Raw genomic sequence first — 12,381 nt, 5'->3', positions numbered from 1 at the left:
CGCATGACGTCACTGCGGGCGCGAACTGTCGCGAGACAGCGCAAATGGCTAAAAACAATACAACATCTCATGGAGAACGCGACCGGATCAAGAAAACTTGTCGGCGAACGCAGGGATTCAGGTAAGGCGATCGCGCGCGCGCGAGAATGTATTATTTTACAGCGCGAGCAAGAAACAAATTATCGCCAAGCTGCGGAAACCGGAATTTTTGACATTTTCGCGCTCTCCGCGGAACGCAAAAATGTCAAATTATCGCAATTTCCGCGAACGGAACGAAATTTTTGCCCAGGCCTAAGCTAGTGCCTAAACGTACGGGTACGAATTTCACATGCTTACAATGGTGATACAACCGTACACATGCCAGGAATGGAGGGCTACGAGTCGCACATGGATGTCCATCAAGTACTTGTCATTGCATACTTTCATGTGCAGGCCCTAGGTGTGTTAGCCAGTGATCTTGCACAGGTCCTCTCATCTAGTTGCACAATTGATGTGTTCTGACCTGTGGACACATGTCATGTGTGATGGGGCACGATGTGGCACACATCACCTTGACACTTGCCACATGTGTCTGTAGTCCAACTGTGTCATGCATAGCAGCAGTGGGTGGCACAGTCATCAACACCCGCACCTGTCTCCTGATGCCCGGGACAGGGACACTTTATCAACTGATCTGTCACGATCAGCGTGCCCCTTTGGGACTATGTCGGCTGTGTGTCATGTGTTCACATGAGCTTCATGTCAGTGTCCCGTCAACGGCATCTGCTGTTGGTGCATCCAACAGGGGTCTGTGTAGAGATGGGCATGTAACACCTCTACGCACACCATGCCACATGTGGATTCCCAAGGCTGTAGGGTCTGTGTGCATGGGACATCATATAGTTTCCGTCATACATGTGTTTGTTGTCTCAATGGCTGTGTCTTTGTGTTGTCACGTGTACCTCTTCATCCAACTGTGTTTGACATGTACATTTGACATTCCATGTGACCTGTGTGTGTGCCTTGCTGTTAGAAGGCGACCTCAGAGGGGCCCGGAGGGGGCCCTGTCTGCCCTGAGACCCACCCTCGAGGTATCGTAGCCGGGCACTGGCGTGAGACTCCTCAGGGGAGGAACCTCGTATCTAGGATCGCACACTCGGCACCACACGACAGAGAGACACCACACAAGGAGTTCTTAAGAGCAAATGTTTATCAGATTGGAGTGGTAGGATCTTTATGATCAGCAAGGCAAAATATATAGAAGTAGAGCGCGGGCTCACAAAGTCTTGGAGGGGGGTTAGGAGGTAGCGGGACAGTCTTTGGGGGTATGGATCAAATGCAGGAGCGTACCCGGCGCACAGCTCACAATCCTCGAGCTGGGGGATACGCTTGTCGTCGTGGGGTCCGGCGAGTCTGTGGGCGCTGCGAGATACTCAGCAGGCTTGAGTACAAGTTCGGAGGTCTTACGATCTTCGGGGAGCCGCGAGTCACTCAGCAGGGCTCAAGCACGAGTTCGGAGGTCTTACGATCTTCAGGGAGCCGCGAGTCACTCAGCAGGGCTCAAGCACAAGTTCGGAGGTCTTACGATCTTCAGGGAGCCGCGAGTCACTCAGCAGGGCTCAAGCACAAGTTTGGAGGTCTTACGATCTTCAGGGAGCCGCGAGTCACTCAGCAGGGCTCAAGCACAAGTTCGGGGGTTTGACGATCTTCAGGGAGCCGCGAGTAACTCAGCAGGGCTCATGTGTTTCCAAGGCGAATGTGCCGGACAGTCGCAGAGCACCCCTTGTTATAGGGCGACTCCTCTTTGATGTCCGGAGTCTGTGCAGGCAGGGGTCTTGTCACCTGGGGGTCGCTTGTTGGGGGTTTCCTGCCATTGTCCTTTGATCCTTTCAGGGCCGGGTCGGGAGGAGCCCCAGACACCCAGCAGGCGTGGAGCCAGCCCTCGGGGAGGCCGGCGGGTCGATCGAAACCCACCTTCCCAGGGAAGCGCAGAGGTGTGATGGAAACTGCTCCTCCCTTTTCATCCCAAGGGGAGCGCGATGTCCTCCAGCCGGAGTGGCGCCTCTAGGCTAGGGTCGCGCTGGGGCCGGGCGGCCATCTTGGTGCATGAAGTGGGCACGCGGGCCCGGGGTGGCCGAAGGAGGAAGGCCACGGACGGGGGAAGTCCGGGTCGAGTGTGTGTGTTCTGGTGGGAAGGATCGGCTAGACCGTGGGCTCGGGGCTGGTGTGAGGTGCAGGGGTCAGGTCTGTCTACGTTACGAGGGCCGGGTCTAACACTTGCAGTCAGCTGTCTGGATGAGATGACATCCTTCCAATGCAGCTATGTGGTTGTGTGTCACTCCAGTGATATCTGTGGCTCTTCACTCAGACTGGCCCCCAAATCTTTTCAGGGCATGTCATGTTGACTTGACAATCAACAGGTGTATCATGCATTTTGTAGGAGTGCCAGCAAGCTGCCATCTGTGTCCTGGATGTATTGCACACACCCAACTCCATAGTTACCTGATGTGTATTAGCAGTGTAGCATGTGCTATGTTCATTGACATTGATGTTTGCCAACTCTCAAGCTTCATTCTTCAAAACTATGTTTTGCAGGGCACCACCTGTCTCAAGACTAATGCCAGACTTGGGTGCCATGAGGGAACGTGCCTGCATCTGTCGTTACAGATTCACTCAACAGTTGATTGAGGACCTGACAAACAGGCTGGCACCACACCTCCAACCGCAACACAGGTATCCTACTGCGCTGACCCCCAAGATGAAGGTGATGGCAGCCTTACATTTTTTCACCACAGGTACGTTTCAATTGACCATAGCTGATGTGGGTGGGATGTCCCAGACTATGTTCAGCCGTGTCCTGCGTGATGTTTTAGCAACCATGTTGGAGCACCGTGATGAATTTATCAAATTTCAGAGTCCAGAGGGGTTGAGGGATGTCAAGGGGGATTTCTATGCCCTGGGTGGGATGCCCCATGTAATTGGGTCCATTGATGGCACACATGTGGCTTTTGTACCACCACAGGCACAGGAGGTAGCCAATCGCAACCGCAAACATTACCACTCGATAAATGCCCTTGTGGTGTGTCTTGATAACATGCTGATTTCCCATGTCTGTGCACGTTTTCCAGGATCAGCACACGATGCCTACATCATGAGGCAGAGCAGGGTGCCACAAATGATGCTGCGGCTGCACAACGAACGAGCATGTCTTGTTGGTGGGTATAGTCTTTTTGTCCTATGTGTTGCGGTATCTTTGTCTCTTACGGCATCTCGTGACCCACTTATTTACATGATGTTTCCATGTAGGGGACTCTGGCTATCCCAACATGCCATGGCTGCTGACACCTTTCCGCAACCCAAGAACAGCTGCAGATCACCGGTACAACGATGTACACGGCCAGACCAGGCGAATGATTTTTAGGACGTTTGGAGTCCTGAAGAGCCGATTCCGGTGCCTGGACAAGACAGGCGGGTCCCTCCCTTATGCCCCGGAGAAGGTCTGCAAAATCTTCATTGTGTGCTGCATGCTGCACAACATGGCAGTTGAGAAGGCAGTGCCACTCATCCTGGATCCAGATGAGCAGGAGCATCCACCCGTGGAGGATCAAGGGCTTGGTCACGAGGCTAGTAATGATGAGGAGGAGGGGGATGATATCCGGAGTCATCTCATACGTAACTTCTTCTCATAATGGTGAGTCACTGGCTATGAGTGTGCAAGTTTGTAGCGTTGAGTGGAATGTGTTGCAATGTGTGTGTCCAGCTGACTGAATGCAAAGTGACTTGGATGTGTGTTCTGATGTGTCACTCGAGTGATGATGTCATGCAACACAGTTTTGCCGAGAGACTTGATTGGCAATTTACATGTGTCCAACATTGTTGCTGTTTTGTACACTTCCATGTGTGCGTTGAGAATATTTTTTTGGTGACTTCTCATGTGTCTGTCATTTCCAGGTATTTGGCACCTGTTGTCTGGTCGTGTCATCGTTGTCCTCCTGCTATTCCTCATGTGGATTGCAATGTGTGCTGAATCAGCGTTCCATGCACGGACATGTAGAAATGTCAGTTTGGGTAAGTATTGCAGCAAGGCTTTTTTGTGGTGATACAGGTTGTGAATGTGTGGTGACTGCTTCTGTGCATGTTGTGGTACCATGCATACATGTCTTCTCAACATGGAGCATATGACATGTAGCATCACTCCCATGACATGATAGTCAGCCTTCTTGACAGTCATCTGTTGTGGAATATGGGGTCTGATGAAGGCTTCAATGTGTGTGTACCTTGGCTCTGAAACATTGCAGATGCTACGGGTGGACATAGTTGGGACATCACAACAACATGCTATATGGGGAATTGCAGCCTCTCCATGTGCAGCAGGAAGTGTTTTGCTCATCCCCTTACCTTGTGTGCCAGTTCATTGGGATTGACATCATCCGTGTTGTAAAGGGGGGTCCAGCATATGTCCCACATGTTCTGTCAACTGACCTGTGAGTCTGTTAATATGGAGGCATATCCCTTTGTGTGTGTATGTGGAATAAAGGTGTTCAGCACAATCCAAAGTGCCTCATCTCGGTCACTGCAGATCTCTTACCAGTTTGCATGCGTCATCTATGGCAGAATTGACAAAGATTGAGCATATGAGTGTATGTGTACTTTGGCAACATGCATGCAGTGCTTCATGGCTAATGATCTCTATTGTGCATGACGTACCTTTTTGCGTATGTATTTGTGCAGGTTGCTGCCCACAATGGGACGTGAATGCCTGCTGATGGTGTGTCTCCTTTGCGCATCTTCGCATTTTGTTGCCAAACACAGTGGCTGTCATTTATGGTGATTGATCATACACTTTCTGGGAGTGACCCATGATTGAGCTGACACTCCTTCCTTGACATACACCTGTTGCACTGTGCCTTGCAGACCTCCTTGTCTTTGTGTGTTGATTTTTGCATGATTTCTAACCCCTTCCGCCTGCTGCTGCCTCACCTGCGGCCCGCCACTCCGAGTGCCCTGATTCTGCAACCCCCACACCTCAGAAATGCTCAGCCCTTCCCCCTCCACCCATTTGTAATGCAGCCAGCAGCTTTTCTGTGCCACTGTAGCCCCAGCGCCGTGCCAAAGGCCGGACCGTCTGCGCATGCAACATGCACAGTGCACGACCCTCTATTCTTTGCATGACCCACGTCACACAACAGGCTCATGCTGCAGCCGCTCTCCAAGCAATGTCCTCATGACAATCATCCTCCTGCCATCAGGTAACCCCTAAGCACACACACGACACCTTTGCATGCTGAGTGTGCTACTCCAACTGCCTACACAGTGCTGCCCAGCCTACCAGACCCTGTCATTCCAACCAGGTTATGTGCCTCCTACTCCACACCCACTCCATCCACCAGCACGCCATTGGACTCTGTTACCTCCTCAACACTACAGCCCCACACATCACCTTCATGACAGTAACCTGGACTAAAGCATCCTCAGCACATGACGTCTTCATTGCCATCCCAGAAGGATCCAAGATCACCCGCCAACACCACTCCCGGGGGCTGAATTGGTAATTATTCACATGTACACCCTCAGAGTCACAAGTCCGGGTTCGCAGCAACTCACTAGCAACCCTCGGAGTAACACTCATCTACAGATCTGCAAGCCTACATCCACAATTCCGCTAAGCCATCAACACGTACATCTGCACGCAGGCCCTCACCTCCACAGGCTACATGTGGCTGGGGAACAGTAACCTCTTGCTGGAGGGGACACACACCACCATCCATCATTGGTCCATCAACATTTGAATTCACGTCTCCAACAAGCAACACAGTGCCACTCACCCCGCTACCGATCCCTCAAAGATGCCTGATGTAAGTCGCCACAGACAAGCTGTGTGGGACACTCAAAACAACACCACCGCCACACCCTGCAAACTCACACACTGGATCAGCAACTGATCCATCAATCTTGCCACATTGACAGACTTTCCTGTGAAGCACAACAACAGTTAAGGCACCTGGGACAAGGCAGACCTACTGGACTCCTACAGACCTAGCCCGACTCTTGTGCAAACCTTGCAACACAAAGAGACATAATTTTCCTTACAGCCCTGGAAAACACCACACACAGCCATCACCATATCATCAGCAAGGCCAAGTGGAGATCCTTCAGATAGTGCAGAGACACCCAAACACACAACATCAAGTAGCTCATCAGCATTGTGAGTGAACTGACAGCAGATCTCCATCCAAGACACCCCACCCTTGCAAGGCAGATCCCATCCCTTGCTACTTTGTACCACTGCAAGCTCATGGCCATACACAACAGCCTTGGCACACAGAGGCAGACAGCACTATTATCCGCTGGACAAACCCCCCTCAGGTCATGGACTCCCGTCAGCAGCAAGTACACAACCGGGATCATGTGCACCATCCACTCTGGCTCTCCATCAGGCCCCTTCCCACACAACATCTCAACCACATCATTCGCCATCCTTGAATCCCACGTCCTGCGTGTCATGAATGTCTCCTTTGAGTTAGCCACATTCCATGGCTGCAGGAGGCATGCAGAGCCCCAGGCCCTTCTTAAACAACGGATGGCAGTACCGCAGGATCTCCAGGTACATCAGCCTACTTCCCTACCCAGCAAATGTCACCAGGAAGACACTCAACTAGCAACTGACCAATTTCCTACATGCAACCAGCTCCAGTCAACTGGCACCAGACCGTTTTACACATTAATCACACCACTGCAACCGTCATCATTGCCAACACCAACTACTACTTTTCCCTGCTCAACAATGGTGAGGCCACCACCCTTGACCTCTCAATGCCATTCTACACCATGTGCTCCCACACTGTCAGCTCACACATCTCCAACACTGGTATCCAGACGAGGGCCCAGGATTCACTCAGGAAGTAGCTCACCAGCAAGGCCCAGGGAGTCTGCCTCCACCCTGCAACATGTAGTACACTGGGGTCATCTGGCCCATGCTACAGGGCTCTTCTCTCAGCGTGACGATCTTCAATGTCTCCATGACCCCCCTCTCCACCATCACATGCACACACAATCTCATCATCATCTGGTATGCCGTTGACACCCAGCAACTCCAACATCAGCCATCTGAGGCAGGACTTGGACGGGACAGAGGTCATCATCTGAGGATTGTCCCCTTACGGCTGGGTCAACTCCTTGCGTCCCACTGGTCTGTGCACCGCACCAGCACCCAGTGGCCACGCAGGGAAGCTGGTGTTCATCATGGACCCATCGCTCACAATTAACATGCAACTCACCAACATCTGTACCTCATGCTGCAACACCCTCCACATGCTGCTGATGACCCCCAGATAGTTCCACTCCAAGGCAAGACAGACCGTCCCCCTGGTCCAGGACACCAGCCGGCTCAAATACAGCACCAGCCTCTACAGAGGACAACAGCAAACATGCAGGAGAACTTATCCACATCCAGGGTGCATCCGCACACCTCATCTGCAACATCCCCCGCCCCAGCCACATCACCGTCCACCTTAGAGCGGTACAATGGCTCACTGTGTGCTGCAGGATCACCTTCAGACTCCTCAACCACACTCAGGAGGCAGTCCACAACCCCAGACCCAAACCGACCTTGGACATGTGTCATCCAACACCCCGTTGGCCCTACTCCATGCAGCCCACCTTGCCCTGGCCACCGTTCATCACATCCACATAACCTCTGCATGCTGGAGATAGTTCTCCCACCTCACAAAACAGACCTGGTACTCCCTCCCCGGGCACATCAACATGACCCATGACCTCTACACCTTCATGTAACTCTACCAAATTGGTCTGTCAGAGCAATATAGCAAGCCCCCCCTCAGCAGCTTGAGGCCATCATGGGTGAGTGTTAGGCTCCATGTCTGTATTTTGTGATACATTGTGAGCCATGTGTGTCCTCGACCGGATTCAGATCCAAGTGTATGGATGGCTGGAGTTAGTTCCACATTCAGGCATACCTTAACATATTGTTGGACCCGGCCTCGTGGCGTGGCCCATTCAGACCCGTAGCGACACCAGACTAACCTCTACACCCCACACGACCCTGACTAACGTAGCCTACCCGACCCAGAACCCGGGGTTACCCACGTGCTCCCCTCCATCTTCCCGACACCGGGCACCCTTCCCCTTCCATCGGCCTTGCGGCCTCCAATGACCCAGCCCAGCACCCCAGACGGCCGCCCTCGACCCAAGCGCAACCCCGGCCTAGCCGCGCCATGCCGGCTGGGGGGAGAGAGAGCTCCTGGTGAGCAGGAGAGGGAGGAGTAGTTTCATTCACACCTGGCTTCCTCCCAAGAGATAGTTTCGATCGCCCCTCCGGCCACCCTGAGGGCTGGCTCCACACCTGCTGCGTGTCTGGGATCCCTCCCGACCCCGCTTTGAAAGGATCAAAGGGCCGCGTGGCAGGAACCCCCAACAAACGACCCCCAGGCGCTAAGACCCCTGGCCTTGAGGACTCCGGACATCAAAGAGGAGTCGACCTATAACAAGGGGCGCCCTGGGACCCTCGGCAGTTGAATCCTGGAACAAAACGAGCCCTGCTGACGTGGTCGCGGCTGAAGAACATCCTCCCAAAATCCAACGGAACTCTTGGAACCTCGGTGAGCCCTGCAGCCAGCGTCACGGCTCCCCCTGGCAGAGACGGACTTCTGCCTAAAAACATCCGAGCCCTGCTGACGTGGTCGCGGCTCACCTTGCACCCTAGAGAACACTGAGCCCTGCTGAGTGACTCGCAGCTCCTGGAAGATTGTCCGACCTCCGACACCCGGACTCGGGCCCTGCAGATTTGGACACACTCAAGAGAGATTCCGGTCCGGCTGGGCCCCAAAGATCGTCTCGTATCCCCCAGCTCGAGGATTGAGAGCCGTGCGCCGGATACGCTCCCGCATTGACCCAGATCCCAAGACTGTCCCGCTACCCCTACCCCAACCGAGACTTTGTTATCCCTTGCTCTACTTGTACATACGCCTCTGCGGATCATAAAGATCCTGATATTTCTAGATAAAGTATACGACTCCAGAATCTACTGTGTGGTGTCTCTGTGTTGCCTGGTGCTAAATCAGCGTGTACGATCCTCGGTACGAGACCCAGCCCTGAGGGGGTCTCCGGCCAGTGCTCGGCTACTTCTCCCGGAAGGGTGGGGCGCAGGGTGGTCAGGTACATATTCTGTCCTTCCCTGAGGCTAGCCTTTCTAACACATACCCCCACACGTAGGTTGTGGACTCATGCTAAATGACTGCAACATGAAATTTCAATTATTACATTTTTAATTTCAAGCTCTGGGGCGTGATTTGTGCACAGAAAATGGGGAACTGCATGGACCATAGAATCCAAAGTTCACAAGGGGAGATGGGATCCTTGGCATTTGAAGACATCAGAGTCCAGCCCACAGTGTTTGGCATCATTGGTCAGACTGTGACCAGCAAGTCCATGTGGCAGATGATGTCAGTCAATGGGGTGATGCTGTCGCACATGAAGGCCAGGTGCCTGGCCAGGTGACCTGGGAGATGTGGATGGCCCGCTGCCTCTCACGGTCTTTTCCGTGGACGACCAACCTTCCTCCGGGGACCCTCAGATGCAGGCCTTGACGATGTTTGGGACGCTCCGTCGGACGAATCCTCCTCCTCCTCCCTCCCTGTGGCTGGTGCTGGTCTGCACCTGATGTCACAGGGAGGGTTGCCCATGTTGTCGGCGATCTGACGTGAATGGCTTATGGCCCTTTGCACCGCCAGGAGCTCAGCCAGTCTTGCCTCCATCCGTCTTTGGTGTTGTTGTTGACTGGCGTGTTGCTCGGCCTGCTGGTTTTTGATCTCTGTGAGGGTCCCCACTACCTGGCTGATCTCCCTGGTGTCACGCCGGTATGCCTCCATGATGTTGCGGATGTGTGACATACCGGTCCCTTCAGCTGGCTGGTCAGGTTCTCGCCTCCGCCTGCCTCCACTCCCGCCACCCCTGCCCACACGAGCCGGTCCTGCCGTTGTGGGCACATCGGGTCGACGGGACCCCTGAGGGATGGCAGTGGCGGTGTTGTCTGCCTCCTCCTGGGTGCCCGCCGCACCTTGTCCCTCCAGGTCAGACTGGCTCTGTTCACTGCGGACAGGGCTCCTGGGTGTCTCCTGTGATGTGGCAGGAATGGGGGTGGTGGTTGGCACAGATGTTCCTGAAACAGGCGCTGCAGGGGCTTGGACACCAGAGAGTCCAGGTCAGTCGGGGTCATCCGCGGAGTGTTGAGAGGCGTCGCTGCTGGTGGGATCCGGTTCCTCCCGAGCCTGTGACTGTGATTCTTCCCCCCCATTGTTGGGGGGATGTTCATCATGTTGCCCTGTGTGTGAGAGAGAGACAATGTTAAAGCTGTTTAATGCAACATGCATGTTTTCATACACATTCAAGTTGGCACAGTTCTTCCAGGTAGTTGTATGTGCCTAGCATTCTCCTCAATGTTCACCTGTGTATGGGTATGTTGCGGGGAACAGATTGATATGTTCTCCTGAGTCTTTGACATGTCCATTTGTGGCTTGGATGCTTCTTCGGCTATGTATTGGTGTTGTTGTGTTACATGTCCATTGTGGCAGTGGGTAAATCCATTGTCTGTCCTGGTGGTGTGTGCTTGTGTAAGGGGTGTGTGTGACAGGGCCTGCTGGTGGGTGTAGTGTGATTTGGCACTGGGGCTCTCAGGTGATGTAGCTGTCCCCCCATGGAGCTTGCTGCCATGACAGTGAGTGTGAGTTCCTATCCTAGATATCTGACCTTGTTGTGTTGGTGTTTGTGTTTGCACTAGTCACAGGAGGGCCTTGTGCTGCCTACACCAGGGCCAAGTGTGAGCTATCTTATCAGTACTTTCCCAATCCCTGAGCATTGCGCATGGTGCATGGGTATGTAGCTGGGCCACATGGGATGAGGGCAATTGTGTCTGATTTGGAATTCAAACATGTGTTTTGGTGCACCCACCCTCCCAGCATACGGGACATCCATTCTTGGGTTGGTGCATGGGACATGGCATGGCCATGCTTTCTCAATGGGGCATACACATGTTATTGGCATTTGCGTTGTTTGTGACTGTGGTTCTGGCGGGTGAGGGCTTGGGGGTAGTTGCGTGCATTAGGTGTAGTTGGGGTGTGGATGCCATTACCCCCATGTTACGTAAGTGGTTTGTGTACCCTCTTGACGATCCTCTGCAACAGGCGTGATTTTTCAGCTATGCTGGTCTGTCTGACCAATGTTCCAAACAGCTGTGGCTCGACTCTGATGACTTCATTGACAAGGATGTCCAGCTCCTCCCTTGTGAACTTTGGATTCTTGTCGGTGGGCATGGTGTGGGGTGAGGGTGTGGATGGTTGTGGGTGTGTGGGTCTGAATGTGACGGTGTGTGTGTGAATGTGGAGAGGGGGTATGTGTGAAGGGGTGTGTGTGTAGGTGTATATGTTTAGGTGGATGGGTGCAGTGGTTTGTGTGTGCTCTGTAGCAGTGGTGAGTCTGTTGCAAAGGCTCATGGTTTGTGTGTGTGGTCCCTTTTTATTGGTCCATTTGTGGGTGGGGCTCAGTTTGAATTTTTGGTGGGTGTGTTATATGGGGTGGTTGTGAGGTTGCCCCTCTGTTTGCCTGTTTGGATGTGTCCAGGTCAGTCCTTTTCATTTTTTGTGCAGTGTAGACGTGTTTTGTGGTGTGCGAGTCAAATAGGCCCTACTTGTGCTATTTTACAGTGTCCGTGGTTCAGTACGGTACAGGGGTATGAGTTGTACAGCCACACACCCCCATGCGTTGTGTATGTACGGCGCGTACACGGACATTGCTATGTACGGTGCGTACACCCCATTGCTTCTGTACGGTGTGGGTGCGTAGACCGACATCGCGTATGTACGGTTCGTACCCGCAACATCGCGTACCCACAACATCCACCGTACATATGCAATGTTGGGGGTACGCACTGTACATTCGCAATGGGGTACGGTGCGTACATACGTGCTGGGGGTACACACCGTACATTTGCACTGGGGGGTACGGTGCATACCTACGCGCTGGGGGTATGGTGCATACCTACGCGGGGGAACGTGCATACCTGCGTGCTGGGGGTACGGTGCGTACCTACGCGCTGGGGGTACGGTGCATACCTACGCGCTGGGGGTACACACCGTACATTCGCACTGGGGGTACGGTGCATACCTACATGCCGGTGGTATGCACCGTACATTCGCACTGGGGATACAGTGCGTACCTACGTGCTGGGGGTACTCACCATACATTCGCACTGGTGGTACGGTGCGTACAAACTTCGCTTCATGGCAGGCAAAGTCATTCCCCGTGTACGGGACGTTTTCGTACAGATAGGGCCGATCCGTATGTACTTTTTCCCGTACGGATCGTACTTCATGGGTCGGACGTGCATTG

This window comes from Triturus cristatus, chromosome 5_2 (assembly GCF_964204655.1).
Source record: "Triturus cristatus chromosome 5_2, aTriCri1.1, whole genome shotgun sequence".
Classification (NCBI taxonomy): domain Eukaryota; kingdom Metazoa; phylum Chordata; class Amphibia; order Caudata; family Salamandridae; genus Triturus; species Triturus cristatus.
Note: the sequence above shows the minus strand (reverse complement) of the source record.